The following is an 18,090-nucleotide window of genomic DNA, read 5'->3' on the forward strand; positions in this document are numbered from 1 at the left end:
TGTTGCTCATTGGCCACGCGGTCTCCTGATGTCCCGCCCCTTCAGAGCAGTCACTGGGAGACTATTGGTCTACATGAACGCCAGTCACATTCATTCACCGGCGCTGTCACATCAATGAGTCACACTTTGGGAGGAAAAAAGACGGGCAAGCTTATTTGCTGCATTTTAGTTCGATATGCACATGTATGACTCAATTTCCCATTTTCCTGACCACGGCCCCGTTTTCAAAAGCACACAAAACTTTCGTGAATTAAAAAACGCACAAACACATATTCGGTTCGTTTTCCCAGTGTAAGACACGCACAGACACACAAGCACACACACACGAAACATAAATGTATTTTGAATATTGCAAAAACATTGTATAAATATAATTTTTTTACATATACATACATAGAGACATAAAGAACCATACATCACATACACATCACACATCCACATCACATTATATTAATTTAGTGTCATATTTAACAGTATTGCTTCAGTGTGTGTTGGGAACTAAGTGTTTTTATAATAGTACAATAAAACTGTTTTATTGTGATAAGAGCAATCATTTAAAATAATGCGAAAAATATAAAGTTATTTAATGTAAAACTTAAACGCAAATAATGATCCTCCAGTTCTAGTAACATGTGATAATTGTAAAATATTCACTTATGATTTATTTTTGCTTTACTCATCACTTCAAAGAATCTCCTCCAATAAAAAAGCCCTAAAAACATCCAATATTATTAAAAATAATGAATAAATTGCCATTTTTTATGATTGTAAAATGTTTGTATATTTAATTAGGCTACCTTGTAATTGTTACTGTATCCCCACATATATTTGTTTGTTTGTTTTTGTTCTGATGTTCACCTGATTCATTGTGGTATTATTAAAAAAATAAATAGCCTTATTTTATAATGTAGACAAGCTTATTATTTCTATTCATTCAAATGTTGAACCTCCTCCACATGAAACTACAATCACCACACAGCGCTGCGCCGAAACATCGCGAGAACTCTCGGCGCGAGTCACGTGGAATAGAGGATGGTTATGTAAACACATAGGCATGTAGTAGATATGCAGCTGAGCAACCTGTGAAAATACAGTGTAAACAGTTGTGAAACACATTTTTATCGACTTACACATGCATGCACTAGTGTTGTAAGCGGCGAAACTCGCGTCCAAGAATGTCAAACCTTGTCAGTTTGACATTTAGTCAGACTGCTACACACCGGATCCCTCCAACACATCCTTGTCTACTGTCGCCATTCGGTTCACTATCGACCCGAAATATAACCTAAAATATAAGCCCACCGATACGTGAATAATTCCAATGACACATGTAACATGTAAATCACATGCTGTTTAGTAGAAAAAAGCATTGGCGCCGTAAAGAAAAACATTTTAATGTCTGTACTTTTAATTGTAAGATACTCTGGTTGTGGAAACCTTTCTTTATGTATTGCCCCCTTACGCTACATTTGACTTTCTTTTTCTTTTCTTTTTATATCGGACAGGCTCTAAAAACACACAAACGTTTTCAGTTTGTCACATAGTAGTGTTGATTTTCCAGTTTTCTCCACACTTAAAAAGAGACAATTAAGCAGGCACACTCTAAAATAACTCAAAATTTTTTATTTTCTCTGACATGAGAATACAGAAAGCAAAGTTTCATTACACGATACGTGATTCATAACTTTGTCACGTGGACGACAAAAGCTTTTAGATTTTGCAACATATTCACATCATATATTTCTCACACCACATGTACAGATGGTTTCATGTAATGAAATAGCAAAACAGATAGTCCGGGTCGAACAGTTAAGGCATTTGTCTCTGCGCACTATACAGAAATGACATTCAAATACTCAGAAATGCAGAACTCTTATGTCATCCACACTGAAGCAAACACACTTGACTCATTTTACTCAATTCAGCTCACACTGTTAAGCACATTTGGGTTGAATGATATACAGTAACAGCAAAGCAGAAAATACTATAATTATGAAGCAATACAAATAAAAGTCAAGTAAGGCACAAACAATCCAATAGGCTACATAGTGCATTATCAGTTGTTTTTATTATTATACTACAAAAAATAACTGATGCAAATTCTATATATTTTACTTAACTATATTTTGGTTAGACAAACCTTAAAACATACAATTTCGAAATCAGACTCTCTCTCTCTCTGTCTCGTTCTTCTAACACACACACACATACACACACACACACACACACAAACATACACACACGTTTCCTCTCACATAGCCCAACACATGATATATTCCAGCTTTCAGTCCTCGACACTCACTGATCTACCACAGACATTTTAAGAATAACTCGAAGCCTATAATCTTTATTTTTTAATTTTTTTATTTCCCCCCACTTTCTGCAGGACACAACCCATTTGCCCCTTTGATAACACCAACAAGTCATAATTGACATTTACTGTGTTCAAAATGCTCCCTAAACAAAAATTATGAAACCTTTTTACATATATACGATATAATAAGCATATTTAGCGAAAGAACTAATAAAAACCCATCATTATTTGAGTCCTAAGCTCTTTTGGGCCGTGGGAGTGACACGCCAGCAGCAGCAGAGCGTGCAGTGGACAAACGCCTGACATGTTCATTCAACATGTTAAACAAGATCTCACAAATATGTAACCCTAACAATTATAATGCAACAGAAGCTAAAGAAACTCGCGCCTGTAATTTTCACACAAGTCTACAGACGCAGACGCTCGCGTTACGCACGCGTTCTTATTATCACAGTCACAACAAATCCATTTGAAGCTACTTATAGGCTATAATTTAATTAGAGAAAATAAGATTAAATCAGTATGTGTTTGCCTTCACGTCTTTGAGAATTAAAGCAACACAACTCAACACAAGCGTTCATACGCATCTCAGTTTCACTTATTAAGGTAAATAATTACAACAAATCTATACATGGTTTTATGTGCAAGACAATTATTTTTAAAGCTCAAATATGTACTACATCACTTTCATATTTCCTTACGTCCCAGAGCTCATGCGTGTCAGACGTCTGTGCACGTGACAACGCAAGCAGCCCGGTTCATTTATTAAACCCAAGTAGTTTACAGACAGATATTGCAAATACCTGACGATGTTATGTTGTTCCTACAAAGTAATCAACTTGCTGTATATCCATTTACAGGTGTACAGCAGTCTAACAGACGTTGGGTTGACGTTGGTCTTGTGTGCAGGATACAAGGTAACGTTATCCCAGATTTTTATCCTATGGGGGAGGAAAATAAAGCACCTTTTAGTATTTTTAATGCATCACTTATGTATAGGCCTAATTAAAAAATAATAATAATAATTGATGGCATTATATTTTACTAAAATACATTTTTAAACACATTTCAAGTTTTTATCATAACTACTGCTCATTCATAAAATATACATAACATTTATAACGTTTACATTATTCTCACAGCTGAGGCCTTTGCCATGCTAGACAGGGTTTGAAAGAGAAAGGATGCAAAATCAGATCAAGATTTATGATTTTATACACCAGCAGTGATTTAAAAACATTTGCAGAAAAATAAATATTTGTTTAGGGTGTGTTCTTTAACAATATATATTTTTTTTCTGCTCACAAAACAATATCACACATGCTGCAGCACACACACACACTCGCTCGCACACACGTACCAAAGACCTGTATCATGTCTACTTTCATCCTTGTTCATCTCATAGATTTTATTAGATTTTAAACAACCTTTTCTAATCACATCTGTATAGAGACCAGTGATTTAAAACATTCTATGTTAGTCCTTTCTTTAACATTTACAATACATAATTCGTCAAAATGAATATTTGAGAGGAAACCTGCTCTAAATTCCTAAAGTTTAAATGACAGTCTTTAAAATTAAAATGACAGTCTTTAAAATTATTCTGCATCATTTTATTTCATAAAAGAAGCTGAAATGTAGAAAATTTACTTGTTAAGTATGTATGTTTGTTTACTAAACACACACCAAACACATGAATATAAGATTTACGTCAAATATATTTACAAAACTATATATTTAAACTTAAAATTGCATTTAAAAGAAAATGTAATGAATTAAAATGTAACTAAATTATTCTACACAATGCTGCACTATATAACTGAATGTCTTTGGCTCGTCTGCCCTGCTGTCTCTTTCTCAAAGCTCATGCATACGTTTCACAACCTCTCGGCCGTATGCTCACTAACGTAAACACATATCCAGCCATCTACATGTGCTCAAACAATCACACAAAAGCATTCTGTAAATATTTACACACAAAAACACAGTCGCATTTACAAACTCATATATGTATGCATTCACGCACAAGCGGTTTAAGGGCCTTGAAACAATCCCATAAAGCCTTACAACACAAACACACATATCCATATTCGCTCCTCTAGGTGCGTAAATACACACTTATATCATAAGTACAGTTGACCAAAAACAAGCACATGTCCCTTTACTCACACACTCACTCATACGTTCATATTAACACAAAACATTTTGCATACACACACACACAGACCTTAAAATAATATACAAAGCATTCTAACACACTGACACATTCACATAACCATGCTTTCATTTTAATGTACACATAGACTTGCACGCACTCGCTTTATCTGTTGAATTCTTGAACATTTACACAATATATATGCATAAATGTGCACAAGATGTTTGATACACACATAAATGCATTAAATAACGCATTCTTCAATACTTACACATATGCACATTCACTTTGCACTCATTTTAGTACAGAAATGTGCACACGTCACTATTACCATGGTATATTTGCATATTTCACATGCACACACACACACAAACATTTTAAACTAACACATACACACACATTTCTTATGTATTCTTGCTGAAACACAGTCATGTACACTCACTCCACCTCCATCTATATACTGATGAAACACACACATCTGCCTTTACATTCTCTTACAGACGTATATATACACACATAAGACATCTTACACACACATCCACAAGCCACAAAGCATTTTGACAATTGCACACACATTCCCAGTGCATTTTGTGTGGTACAACCAAACATATGACACAAACAACACATCTCAGTTATTTGTGGGCACTGAATACACACACACACACACACACACACACAGAGACACACACACACACAGATCTGGCCTGCTCAATGAAAATCTGCTCATGACGGTCATAAAAACAACGTCATTATGGTCAAATGTGTTTCCTGAGACCCCCAATATTTCCCTCAATGCATACAGACTATTTAAGGGGTACAATAAATAAATAGGTTAAGTTTTAAGTTTAAGATTGTATCAATATAAAATAAAAAAAAATGATGACAATAAGCTTTACAGAATCATTCAGACTGTACATATACTTAATGATAAACTATGCTGAAACCTGATACACAGCAAAATTATTATTATTACATATAAAATATTCCAGTGTATCAAGTACCACTGCGTTAGCATGTTTGTACATCTAATGTGTTTATACGTCAGTCTGCTCAGTCTTTAAATTCATATACACAACACACACACACACACACACACAAAAGACCAAAAACAGGGCACACAACTTTTGCAACCCTCTAAAAATGTGCATACTACCTCAAAGTCTAGGGTGAAATTGAGTGACTGTGCTGAGTAGTTCACCGGTTTCTATTACTTTTCATATGATTTGAATAAAACAAGTTTCTACTAAGATATTTGTCTTGTTTTTAATTGAGGTTTTTGTATTACTAAAGATGAACAACTTAATACCATATAAAATACATACTAAGCTTTTTAATCATCTTTTAATGTCAGTTTAGTTGATGTATCATTAAAAACTGTGACATTTATACATACACAGGTCAAAATGTATTGCTTTCACTTCAACAAATAGATTGTATTAATTTGAACTAATTTGTTCAGTCAACAGTTTTGTGCAGTGCTCTGTTCTTGATAAATCCCTTCTGGATTGCTGGTTTTAATAGTTTGAGAAAAAAATAACAAATTTCAAATGCTTTTTTAAATTAACTGTTTAAAAAACTTGCTGTTAATTTTTATATATAAACTATATCCATTTTGTCAGCAAGACTGGAATAATTTTTTGTGTTTCCCTCGTCATACGTCATATTTTATATGCCGTCCGAGCCTGTACTTTCAGACCTGACCTGTCACATCTATATTGTTTTTTAAAATATTATATACATGATCAGCAACCACTTAAAAACCTTACTTTTAACACATGTCATTAATATCAATACTCTTTTGGAAGATTGCATGCGACGCAAGCATGCAAAAACATGGCGGAATGTATACTTTGAAGGTTTTGCTCACTTTTTTTTTTTTTGACAAAGAGACTATATTTACATTTCTGAAGGTGATTTTATGATATATTCTCAAAAAAGCTAATTCTGCATCTTTCCTTATCATTCCTTGTTTCTTTGCCAGTTAAAGTACTTTTCATGTTCTCAATGACTATTTTTGAACATTCTCTGTAACAAATTAACTTTAGCAAAATTATTCCTTCAATTTACACATTTGATCAGTCAAGATTTGCCGGTCACTGAGTTTCACTCATTATCAAAGTCTGAGGTGCGAATGGATGTGATGGCACAGAAAGTACATTTTGCATTACAACTCATTTGAGTGCGGGACACTCCCATGCTTCCCTGTAGATGTTTTTGGGTCTATATAGGTTTCGGTTGATACCTTGTAAACCCCTCCTTTTTCCTCCATCAACTTCCATGCCTGTCAGCCGTCCCTCTCCTTCCACGAGGAACACAGTCAGTTTGCTTCACATCTCACTTTTGCATACACCTCCAATCATCAGCAGATTTTCTACAAATAAAAGACACAAACATTAACCAAGAAACCCCAAAATAACATCCAGACATGCAGCCAAACATAAATATACACCCACACACACAGCGTATACAATCTTTATCGATGCTTAAATTGTTGATTTAAAAAAGAAATCAAAAGTACTGAATTTAATACATAATAATGACTATTTTTGTATTCTTTTAGTTGATTTGATTATATTATATTTGATTATTTTAGATGTTAGATTATTCTGTATGTAGATTTTTTTCCCCATTCATAGTTCAAATTACAACCTTAGGTTATATTTCAGCTTATAAACTTAGTTCCTACACACTTTTATATCACAGTTTTATTTCAATACACTTTATTTAAATCTGTATGACTGGCTGTGAAATACTAAGAGCAGTTCATCATAGTGAGATATTTTTAAGAACAGCCCAGTTTTAATGGACGTAAGCTTAAAATATTTTTTTTTCACCTGCTGTTTAGCACTGTTTAGGTGACTGAAAGCTTCAAGCTCACATTTAAATTAATATATTTTACCAAATCAGATTGCATTTAAAAACTTGAATTACCTGGTAATATATATACACAGGCATGAACTGTTTTTGCACTGGTTACGCAGAGTGAATGCCAAGTGAATGCGTGAATGGGTATTTCTGTGCCGGTGAGGTCATGCCATGTTCACATGATGGGACCACCCTCTTATAAAAAAGCAGACACATCTCTTCCCTAAAAATTCCATCCGGAACTGACTCATCCCTCACACCTTCCCTGACTCATCCATGTATGGATTGAGGGAATATGAGAAAAGAGGGAAAGAAGGGACGGGGGGCCACATATGCAAATATCCCTCTTGTTAGTCCATGCAGGCATCATTCCATAAGTATTATTTGTTGTTACGGCAGGCTAATGTTGGCATCCTGTTCCTGTGGACTGATTCAAAGGACAGTTAAAAATTTAAATGTCCACCTCATATGTCATTTTGCAAACAATTTAGGAAAGTCAAAGAATGAGGTCAAAATGCTTTAACTAGTATTGGTGTATCTGCGTATCATAATGAAATATTTGTGAGGATATGTTTTTGACATGACATGTCCTCCTCAGACTGGAAAATAATACACAGAGAAAGACCAGAGGAGATGAGCTGAGGGGGGAAAATAAGGTTAAACAAGCGAACAACATAAAAATCAGTATGCTGTTTAATAACTGCAACATTATATTTTTAATCATAATAGATAATGGAAGTTGTAAACTACTTGTTTGTGATGCTTTTAAGTTTTTATGTTTATATCCTGATTTAGATTGTGGTTATTAGTAGTTTAACATTAATTTGTGAGTGTTAAAAAGAACTCAATACCATTTAAAGATAAAGATAAACAAATAATGTGTCTTTTTTTATCTTAAATTTTTTTAAAGATAAAAAAGACACATTATTTGTTTATAAAAAATAAACACAATTTAAATCTAACATCTAATACTGAACAATAGGGTCTTTTCTCTGAGATGTGCATCTTTAATAAGTTAAAATTGACCGGGTGAAGTTTTTTTGCTCCCTGTTAATCAATTAAGAATCCTGTGGTTAATTTATAAAAATAAAACATAGTGTTTGAATTGATTCTGCTAATTGATTGTTGAAACATATAAAAACATATATAGCCATGAGTAAAGTATCTCTCTAAAAAAAAAAGTATGTGTAGTGCTGGTGAGATCTGAATGCATCTCAAGTCACAGACTACAGGTATGAAAAAAAACCAATATAAATATGAGATATTGGAAGTATAACAGTATTAAAGTAGTCAATATTTATTTTAATGTAATGAAATGTAATATTTATTTTAATAAGTGTTTAAATCCGCAATTTAAATAGACTGTTAAATGAAAAAAGCTCATGGTAACAGGTGTTGCAATCCATCTCTAGCTTCACAAAAAATATCAAATATTGTCTGGTAAATATGACTTATAGACAGAAAATGTACAAAATAGCATTTAAGATTTTACAGTACAGTAATCTGTAAGAATTGCTTTTAAAATATGTTAAAACTCTTTGTCTCAGGTTACCTGTCAGCATCTCAACATCATGCCGTGAAATTTCTGCTGGGATGTTTCAAAAGTTTATAGTGTTAAAAGACCAAATCAAACAATATTGTGGCACTTATTCCTTAAAAAAAGAAAGACATAAAAAATATATATTGACAATCTGATAATTTTATCTTCCAAGGTCTTTCGTACTATATATTTTTATGATACATTTAAATATTTTCCAATTAATCAACATTGAACTAAAAGAATCATTGTACATTATTTTAAACTAACCTGCAATGAGCAATAAAATACTTCTAAAAGTCACACACTAAGATCTTTAACTCCACAGAAAACTAAAACTCTTGTTAAGCCAATGCATATATAATTTTTCCCACATACGTAGCTTCATTTTTTATATTTTGCAGCTCAATATAATATCTTAATATTTGACTTAAGATGTTCAATACAAGTCTGCGACTGTAATATAAGTAATGGCATGCACTGAGAGCTAAAACAAAAGCTACCAAATATTTTTAGGTACTTTTGTTGTACTTAAAAAACACTTAACTACCTAAACTACCTAATTGTTATAGCAATAAAGTTTTAAGGTATAATACGCATAAATATATAACACTACAAAACAGAGCAGTGATCCAATTCACTATAAAATAAATCATGCTTTATTTTCCGTAAGAAATTCCAATAAAAGTCTTCATATGCTTTTTTATCAAAACTTAAAATTCTCACATGTTAAACTAAAAGAAAGACTATTAAATGGTATGTAATTGTTATGTTACACACTATACAGGGCGCCACACCCACCTTAGTGACTTTCAGACTGTTTAACTGTAAAGGACACAGGAGCACTTAAGATCTTACACTGGCCTGAAACCGCTGAATACGACAGCTTGATAAAAACATAAAAATAACAGAGAAAACTTGAACTGTTAAAACCTTGAAATACTGAGAGAGAGAAAAAAACCTGTCCCTGCTGCAGTTTCAAGCGCTCACAGACAGTGACACGAACAGAGGCCACTCTTGCAAAGGGCTGAGACAGAAAGAATGAACTTACGACGCCGGTGACGTCACGAGCAACACCGTCTGGGATCGTTCATTTCACCCTCGTCCTTGACACGATGGATGCCTCAAGTTCTGTCCTGTTCTGTGCACGAATACAAGAACACAAAGTTGTACATGAATAGCAGTGGCATCGTTTGCGCCGTTTAGCAGCTTCTGAAAATATACAAGGCACGTTTGGTGAACAAGATGTTGAAAATAGTTGGGGACAGTAAAAAGGGATGAAAAACAAATGAGGACCTTCGCAGGTGCATCGTGTCATTCAGTCCACACACACACACACACACACACACACAAAAACACGTTTTGTGCACTTTAAACAAAGGGTTTAAATACGCAGAGCATGATAATATGTTTAACTCACTTTGGAGTCTTTGGAACTAAAGCGACACACACGGACGTCACGAAACGCTTCATTAAATGCTTTTAGACAGTACAAAAAGTCATATAGGTCAGAAAAAAAATCTAGCCAGTAAACTTTAAAGCTTAACAGCAATTGCTGGCTAAATGGTTTAGTTTATAAAAGTTTCTTGCACTTTTTCGACCAATTGGAATTTAACCCATCGTGCAGAAAACTCATAAATCTCTTGAAATCGAGTAGAACATATTGAAACTATTGGTATAAGTTCAACGAACATAAATTAAAATGCTATTTTAGCAGACTAAAGAAAACAATTTCACGATGTCCATCAGAGCTTCCTCCTGATGATGGTTTATACAACATTTTAATAGTTCTAACTCAATTTAATCAAGAATTCTTGCAGTTTAATATAATATAATGATTTAAATGTATTAGGGCATTTAAATCCGCATTAATATATTTTTCATCCGAACACCTGTAAATCAGCCTTAAGTCTCCGCTCGCCTCTTTCGAGTGAGCGTCAAATGAATCACTTGAATCAAAAAAACGTGTTCAAAAACGTGTTCAAAAACGTGTTAAAACGAACACTTTTATTATTGCATTTCACAGTTTAGCTATCAGCAAAGAGGATTTTTGATTTAACGACATTGCAAAGTTTGACCATAACGTCGAACTAATTTTCTTTATGAGCAGCTTTTTCAGGCCTTTAAGCTTAAACAGGCCTTTAACTTTATTTAACATAAAGTTAAAGTTTTCATATATATTTTATAACCAATTTCAAGAGGAACTCTTTCCTACGTCATTTTTAATTGCTCTAATTTCATAACCATATAATCAAAGGAATGCATATTTGTTATAATGCAATAATGTGAGGGAACACATACGGTTGAGAAGAAATTAATGTTAGTCTGACCTGAAGGAATTTAGGGTTGTCGTCACTAAGGGACTCTGGAGCCTTTTCCAAATACTGTAGCCTATAATAGGGGCGTTTGTGTTTGCACTTCCTCTCGCATATAGGACAGGGGACAGGTGAGTGTCACCGCAAACGGGAAATGACTTGATGAGGTACTAGGGGGACCTGACTTCAAAATTGTAGTGACTTGGATCACGTCACTTCTCGGTTGCAGAGAATTTCTCAATGGAACTGTATCTGCATGGCATAAAATCTTTATCACCCAATGTGTCTACATGCTATATCCTGGGTGTGCGTAGGTGTGTCATATTTCATCGAGGTCTCATATTTCCAAAATATTGTGTGTGTGTGTGTGTGTGTGTGTGTGTGTGTGTGTGTGTGTGTGTGTGTGTGTGTGTGTGTGTGTGTGTGTGTGTGTGTGTGAGAGAGAGAGAGAGAGAGAGAGAGTTTGAGAAGGAACGAGGGTGTGTATAAAAAGATGGAAAGAAAAGAAAAGAAACCGAGGAGGTTTGGTGAAAACTTGTTGTCTTTGGACACCTACAGTGACGTGTTCTCTTACACACACACACACACACACACACACACACACTGGGACTCTGTCAATGGGCTGATATTTGAATCTTAAACCCGTGTAGAACTATAACTGCGTTATAAGATCTTATATGTTATTGCAAACAGGGTGGGGTCATTTCGATATTGTTTGGCTACTAAGTGAATGGCACACTAACCCCCTTCTCTCTCTTGCCCGAATGGACCACTGTGTTTTCCCACGTGCAAACTGGGAGGCTCCTTGGTGGAACTGTGGTTTTGTTTGGGTGACTTTTTGTAATCGCATTAACGAGAGTAAATATTCTGGCAATGGAGATGCCAGATAATTCTCGACAGGGAGGGATCTTAGACTTTCGGGACTTAAGTAGGAGAGAAGTTTGGCTTTACATTTGAACCGCAATACAGTGATGACATATTTTTAGGGGAAAAAAATAAGTATTTGTAGAAAATAAATACAGTAACAATAACAATGCAAGCATTTAATCCACGCAGCAGATCAGTCGGTGAATGCGCCTTCCGCAAATGCTTTTTGGGGTAAGGGCTTCCCAGCTAGATACTTATGAACAGCAAGCCCAGACCGCAAAAAGATTCGCGAAAGACAAATCGCAGTCTGAAGTCCGTGACATCAAATAGTGACATCCAGGTGGCTTGTGCATGGCTCTGGTTTCCCAATCCTATTGTGTCCAGACATCGTCAAAAGCTAGATCGCGAAGCCCTTTACCGTGGCTGAACTGTATCCAACTCATTCTCATTCTACGAGCATGAGAAGCTTTGAGAGCAGCCAGCATCCAAATGCCCGTGTTCTGAGTGCGAGCGCTGTCCGCGGTGCTGAATTCACTCCTTCCCAGTAGTTTATTTTCGCTGGCTTTTCTAGTCGCCGATGTGCACTGCGATAATTACATCTAAACAAAGACACAAATGTATACAGTGCGACCATTGAACTCGTTTCTTTTCGCCTCGCCGTTTTGTTGCTACTATGAAATACATCCTCTGGTTCGTGATCCCGGAGAATTGAGCAAATGAAGCGCTCTTGGTGAGGAGAGAGCAGTCTGTAATCTGCTCGCAATAAATAGAGAGCAGCAAGAGATCTTATTGGCGCAAACAAAAAATCGTCATCCACCAATCGGTTTCTTGCTTATATAGGGACCCCCCTTTTTGAAAAAAATGAGAAAGGAAGAAAGAAAGGGGAAACCAAATTGTATCCTAGTTGGCGCAAGTGACCAGAAATATTCCATTTAAGACAAAAATATTAAATGATTTATCCTTCTTTTTTTTGAAGCCGGATTCGTTCGCCATGTCACGTTTCAAAATGGGTTGCCACGTCTCTCACACACCATATCGGGGTGGCGTGCATTCATGTCGGCAAGTACATCGACATGTATCCATTCAAAACAGACATTAGGGTCGTTTTCAAAACGACTGACATTTTGGAGGCGTGCATGTATAACAAAGCAGCACGTCGCCAGCACGACGACAACAACACGACATGCTTCTGATGTGATTTCATTGCATGACCACAGAGAGTTCACGGGCTGATACCACTCAGTGAGGACACGGGGGTCTCTAAACTCTAAGCAGAACATAACAAATTCTATACATTACAGTTGCATCATCGCCTGCGGGCACAACAAACAAAACAATGATGCGTTACTAAGCGATTGGCATCAGAAGAACGTTACATAAATGTCCAACATCCAACTTTACAGCAACAACATTTTGCAAATGCATCAACAGCCGTCAATTTCTCACAACTTGAGGAACAAAAGTAATAAAGGCATAACAACACATAAAAAGTGTGATCCCTCTGGCATATATCTTGGCCATAATCTCAATCCAGCTGTGGAATGTGACTTCATTTCACTTACCCGTGAAGTTCTTTTCTTGCATCCATGCGATAATTTATCAGAATTGTTAAAGAGTGGCTCTTCTTTCTTGGAACTATGCAAGGAACTATACGGAGTGGGAGGGTCACTATCTATATCTGACCCCCCCCCCCCCCCCCCCCCCCAATTCCTCCCTCCCCCTAGTCTAAATTCATCCCGAACCAAGATCTCCCCCCTCCCTTCCCCTTAATCACTAATATTATTCTTGCGCCTTCGTGGTGCATGGGAAGGTTGAGGTGGCTAGGCAAAAGAGATATGGCTTACGATGTAACAGGTGTGAAAAAAAACTAAAAACAAAAATAAATTCAAGCTCAGATGCCACCATAATGAGGAATGTATTTGGTGGTCGCATCATTTGCGGACGTCTCCAGTCAGTCACGATTCTCCCCCTTCTGTCTGCACCGCACAGCGACTGCATCTCCTGACGCAGCCAACGCGCACATATTACTCACTATAGCAGTCACGACTCGGATAAAACCATGTTTCGACTAAAATTACAACGCCAGCATTGACTTAAGAAGATCTTGCTATGTCTGGGAAAGGTGTATAGAGAGCCACAGTGCCTTTGAAAAGGTCAAGGTAATTAGTTTTTTTTCTGCAAAGATCAGCGGTCATTCCTGGACTCAATACCCTGACATGTACTGGTTTAAGTAAGCGAACTCACGTGTAATTTTTGATTTTGAATACATGTACATGATCATTTAAACCCTCTGAAACAATTTGAAAAATACTGTCTGCTAACGCTTAAGGCACTTGCGCACGCTGCAGGATTGAAGTTAGACGTTTCTTCAGAGATGCTTTGGTTAATTCAACACTGGCGAACACAACGTGATTGTTTTTGCACGACTGCACAAACGCGTTAGTTTTGGCACAAGACCAGTATTATAGTCCACTGCAATATAAAACTGTAGATTGCAGTACTGTATAATGAAAATGACGTGGGCGGAAGAGTAATCCATGTGAATCCGCCTATAGTTACACAGTCTCGTGCAGTCTCGATCTGATGGAAGTGTTCAAAAAACACAGGCGGGAACATTGCACAAAACAAACAAACAACAACAACAACAACAACAACAAAAACCTTAAGATGTATTTTGACAACGTATGCCGAGTGGCATCCCTTTCAAGGGTAATGGCCAAAACAGCGCTGGCCATTTAAGGGCGATTTTGGATGCACGGAACCCCTTGACGCCACACCAGGGCTTCCCTTGTCGGCTGTTGCTGATGATTTTCCTTTTGGCGCGGTGTCTTCCACCTATATTTATTAGCCTATTTTCCTGTTCACATATTTTGAGAGATATGTCCCCTCACTCTTCTAGTGTCATCGGGTTCCATTCACACTCTCAGCGAGTGTGCACTCTGTAGCGAAGAGGCAAAAAAAAAAAAAAAAAAACGACTCAACAGCGCCGTCAGACAAAGGAGTTGGGATGTGGATTTCACTTATTTACCATTCGCGAGATTCCTGGTCTGAAGAAGAGTGTGGTTTATTTCATTTTTAACCAAGGATGAAAAAAAGCACCTGTTTGAGAAGTGCACACAGTATGCGTGAAACAAATGGTTGGTGTTCGGTGGAGGGAATGGCACGTTACTCAATGCATGCAAGAAATCGTGCAAAAAAATCAAAAATCAAATCAAATGAACATGTCATCAAACCAAAGAAATCGTCGCGAATCTGTACTTACCAGTACAGGAAGCCCTGGCTGAAAGCAGGGAAACACAGATATGAGTATAAAACCATCATACGTGACAAAAACAACAAGCAAGATGAAAATCAAATACTGCCCTTGATTCATATCTATCCTTAGCAACATGTCCAAGTTTTCTCAGAATCGCAGTCCTTTTTATACAAGTGATACCCTCTGCCTATTTCTGGACCACGATCAAACACTGATGCTATTTTTAGCGACCAGTAAGAAAAAAAAACACACTCACAAAGACATCGCTCAGGAGCGTTACGTGGAGTGCATGTAATGTACATTAATTTTGCCTCGCCAACTCCATCTGAATCGCCTCCGATGCATCGCTGCAGTGATTTTTTTTTTCTTTTCCATTTTTTTTTTCAAACGAACTGCTTCAGTGCCCCTCTCTCTTATGGGCAAAATATTTCTTAAATGTTCCCTTTCTCAGCACAAGTTGGTCTCGCTCTCCTTGCTCCTTTATGTTGCACACCATCCTCTTTATTATACGCGTCTTACGCGGCGTGTATCCATGCAACTTTAGCTTGGAAACTCGGGACGGATTCGCAGCCCATAAAAAAACATACGCACGCACGCACGCACGCACACACTCACACTGAGACACACAGACAGACCCGCGCGCGCAAACAATCGTAATCAGTCGCACTGCGAGCGGAATATATTTTGTCTTTAGAGCAGTATACAAAAGATGATATTAACGCTTGCAGAATCTCTCTCTCTCTCTCTCAGGGCTGCGTCAGTTACTAGGCATTGACGTCACGTTTAGGTTCTCCCACTTCACAGTTTATGGCTGCTGATTACAACCGTCCCTGTTGTGCTCGCAGACAGCCTCGCGCTAATGAAAATGGCTCGGGCTAAATAGGTGAAAGACGGACAGTGTCCGCGCTGCAAGTGACCACAGCCCCGGTTTCCCAAAGCGAAACCACTCCTTGCAGTCGCCAGGCATCGTGAAAAACTCATTTGCCAATAGGTTCCGTGGCAGATGCGCACCACTAGCCTATATATGATCTTTAAGCCCGGTTGCTTGGCACATGTTGGGGTTCTTTTCCGTACAATGTTTAAGGAGATCATCAAGGGAGACGCGTGGAAAAGTTGGTGTTGCTGGGGTTGCCTCGTTTATACGAAGAGGTGTGTGAGATTTTTAATTTAAGCTTTAAATCAATGCGATGTTACAAACGACCGCGCATTATAGACCTTGGCTTCTAAACCTGTCGAATTGCAAAGCATAACACAAGAAGTGAACGTGCACAACGCAAAGTACACTAATTTGGCCAGTGCAGTAGAAACATAAAGGAGTTGGGGGGTATTCGCTCATCTTTACGCAAGGTGTCGCCAAACTCCATTCGACAGCTGCTAAAAATAGTGCCAGTTCACTTAAAACTGATTTGAAAATCTTCTGAAACTAGTTTTTACTCTTTGTGTCGTTATTTATTAAATTACTTATTGTAATGATCTAAACATGGCACAAGCCACGCGAAGTTGGTGTTTTTGCGATTCGAGTGTCTCTGTCCGTGGTGCTGAAATATAGTCTCAGCTATCGCATAAAGCTTTATTACTTTTTTTTAAAGTATTTTCCCGACAGACATGAACTTTAAATACACTTTATGCATGCAAAGGCTGTTTATACTATATAAAACCCATGAAGACACCATTTTATCGGCGTGTCCGTGTTGCCTACAAGTGTATGAATGAACACAAGCTCCTATTCATAAAACAACGCTATGTACTTCGATGTGCAGGGATGATCCTACCTTTGCAAAACACGGGATGTTCCGGAGTGTTGTCGGACTCCTGCTGCTAAAATGGGAGGATTGTGAATGAGCGGGCGGTGATGAGTTGTGGGTGTGTGTTGAGAGGGGGACTGAAAATAGGTAAATATTTAGATCAAGGGCATAAGTATAACATTTGTCATCATGTTTCCCTTAAAATACATCAGTGTTCTGCCAGGAGTGTCATAAGTGGCGGCTTTGATCTGACAGTGAAGCTGGACGTTTGCACCCTCCGCTAAATCTAAAAATACCTCTATTTCGGCTGTGTGGGCTCGAGCTCGCTCTGAGCTTCTCCTCACTTAACCCACCTTACCTCAAATTTGACAGGGACAGCAGTCCCGAGTCTGCGGCTCCTAGAGTTGCTGGTATACAGTGAAAATCACAAACCTGCAAAAAGAGCAAAAATAAAATATATCATGAAAAATTATATATTGTAATATTAACATAATATATTCTAATGATATATTCTTATCATATTAAATATTATCATAATTTAATTATTAATATGATATAATAAAATCTAATCTTTTATTTTAAAATGATTTTGAATATATAGCCTATATAAGAAAATAAAATGTAAATAATATACAAATGAAAAGACTGCAAGTGATAGATGATATTAAGATAATATTATATATATACACTCACCTAAATGATTATTAGGAACACCTGTTCAATTTCTCATTAATGCACTTATCTAATCAACCAATCACATGGCAGTTGCTTCAATGCATTTAGGGGTGTGGTCCTGGTCAAGACAATTTCCTGAAATCCAAACTGAATGTCAGAATGGGAAAGAAAGGTGATTTAAGCGATTTTGAGCGTGGCATGGTTGTTGGTGCCAGACGGCCGGTCTGAGTATTTCACAATCTGCTCAATTACTGGGATTTTCACGCACAACCATTTCTAGAGTTTACAAAGAATGGTGAGAAAAGAGAAAAACATTCAGTATGCCGCAGTCCTGTGGGCGAAAATGTCTTGTTGATGTTAG

General features: G+C 36.9%; 1 long non-coding RNA gene across 3 annotated transcripts; it reads right to left on the reverse strand.

Moving 5' to 3' along the window:
* Positions 1-1,616: 1,616 nt before the first annotated feature.
* LOC113066939 (uncharacterized) lies at positions 1,617-17,428 on the reverse strand. Of its 3 annotated transcripts, none has more exons than XR_003279236.1 (5): positions 17,082-17,428; positions 15,316-15,333; positions 9,923-10,012; positions 6,712-6,840; positions 1,617-3,255 (listed from the first exon to the last, which is right to left on the reverse strand). It is a non-coding gene; the product is annotated as an uncharacterized LOC113066939 (long non-coding RNA). The 3 variants fall into 3 exon arrangements; XR_003279237.1 differs by lacking the exon at positions 17,082-17,428 and adding an exon at positions 15,566-16,532; XR_003279235.1 differs by lacking the exon at positions 17,082-17,428 and having other exon boundaries at positions 15,316-16,529.
* Positions 17,429-18,090: the final 662 nt, after the last annotated feature.

Source organism: Carassius auratus, chromosome 50 (genome assembly GCF_003368295.1).
Source record: "Carassius auratus strain Wakin chromosome 50, ASM336829v1, whole genome shotgun sequence".
In the NCBI taxonomy this organism is placed as follows: Eukaryota; Metazoa; Chordata; class Actinopteri; order Cypriniformes; family Cyprinidae; genus Carassius; species Carassius auratus.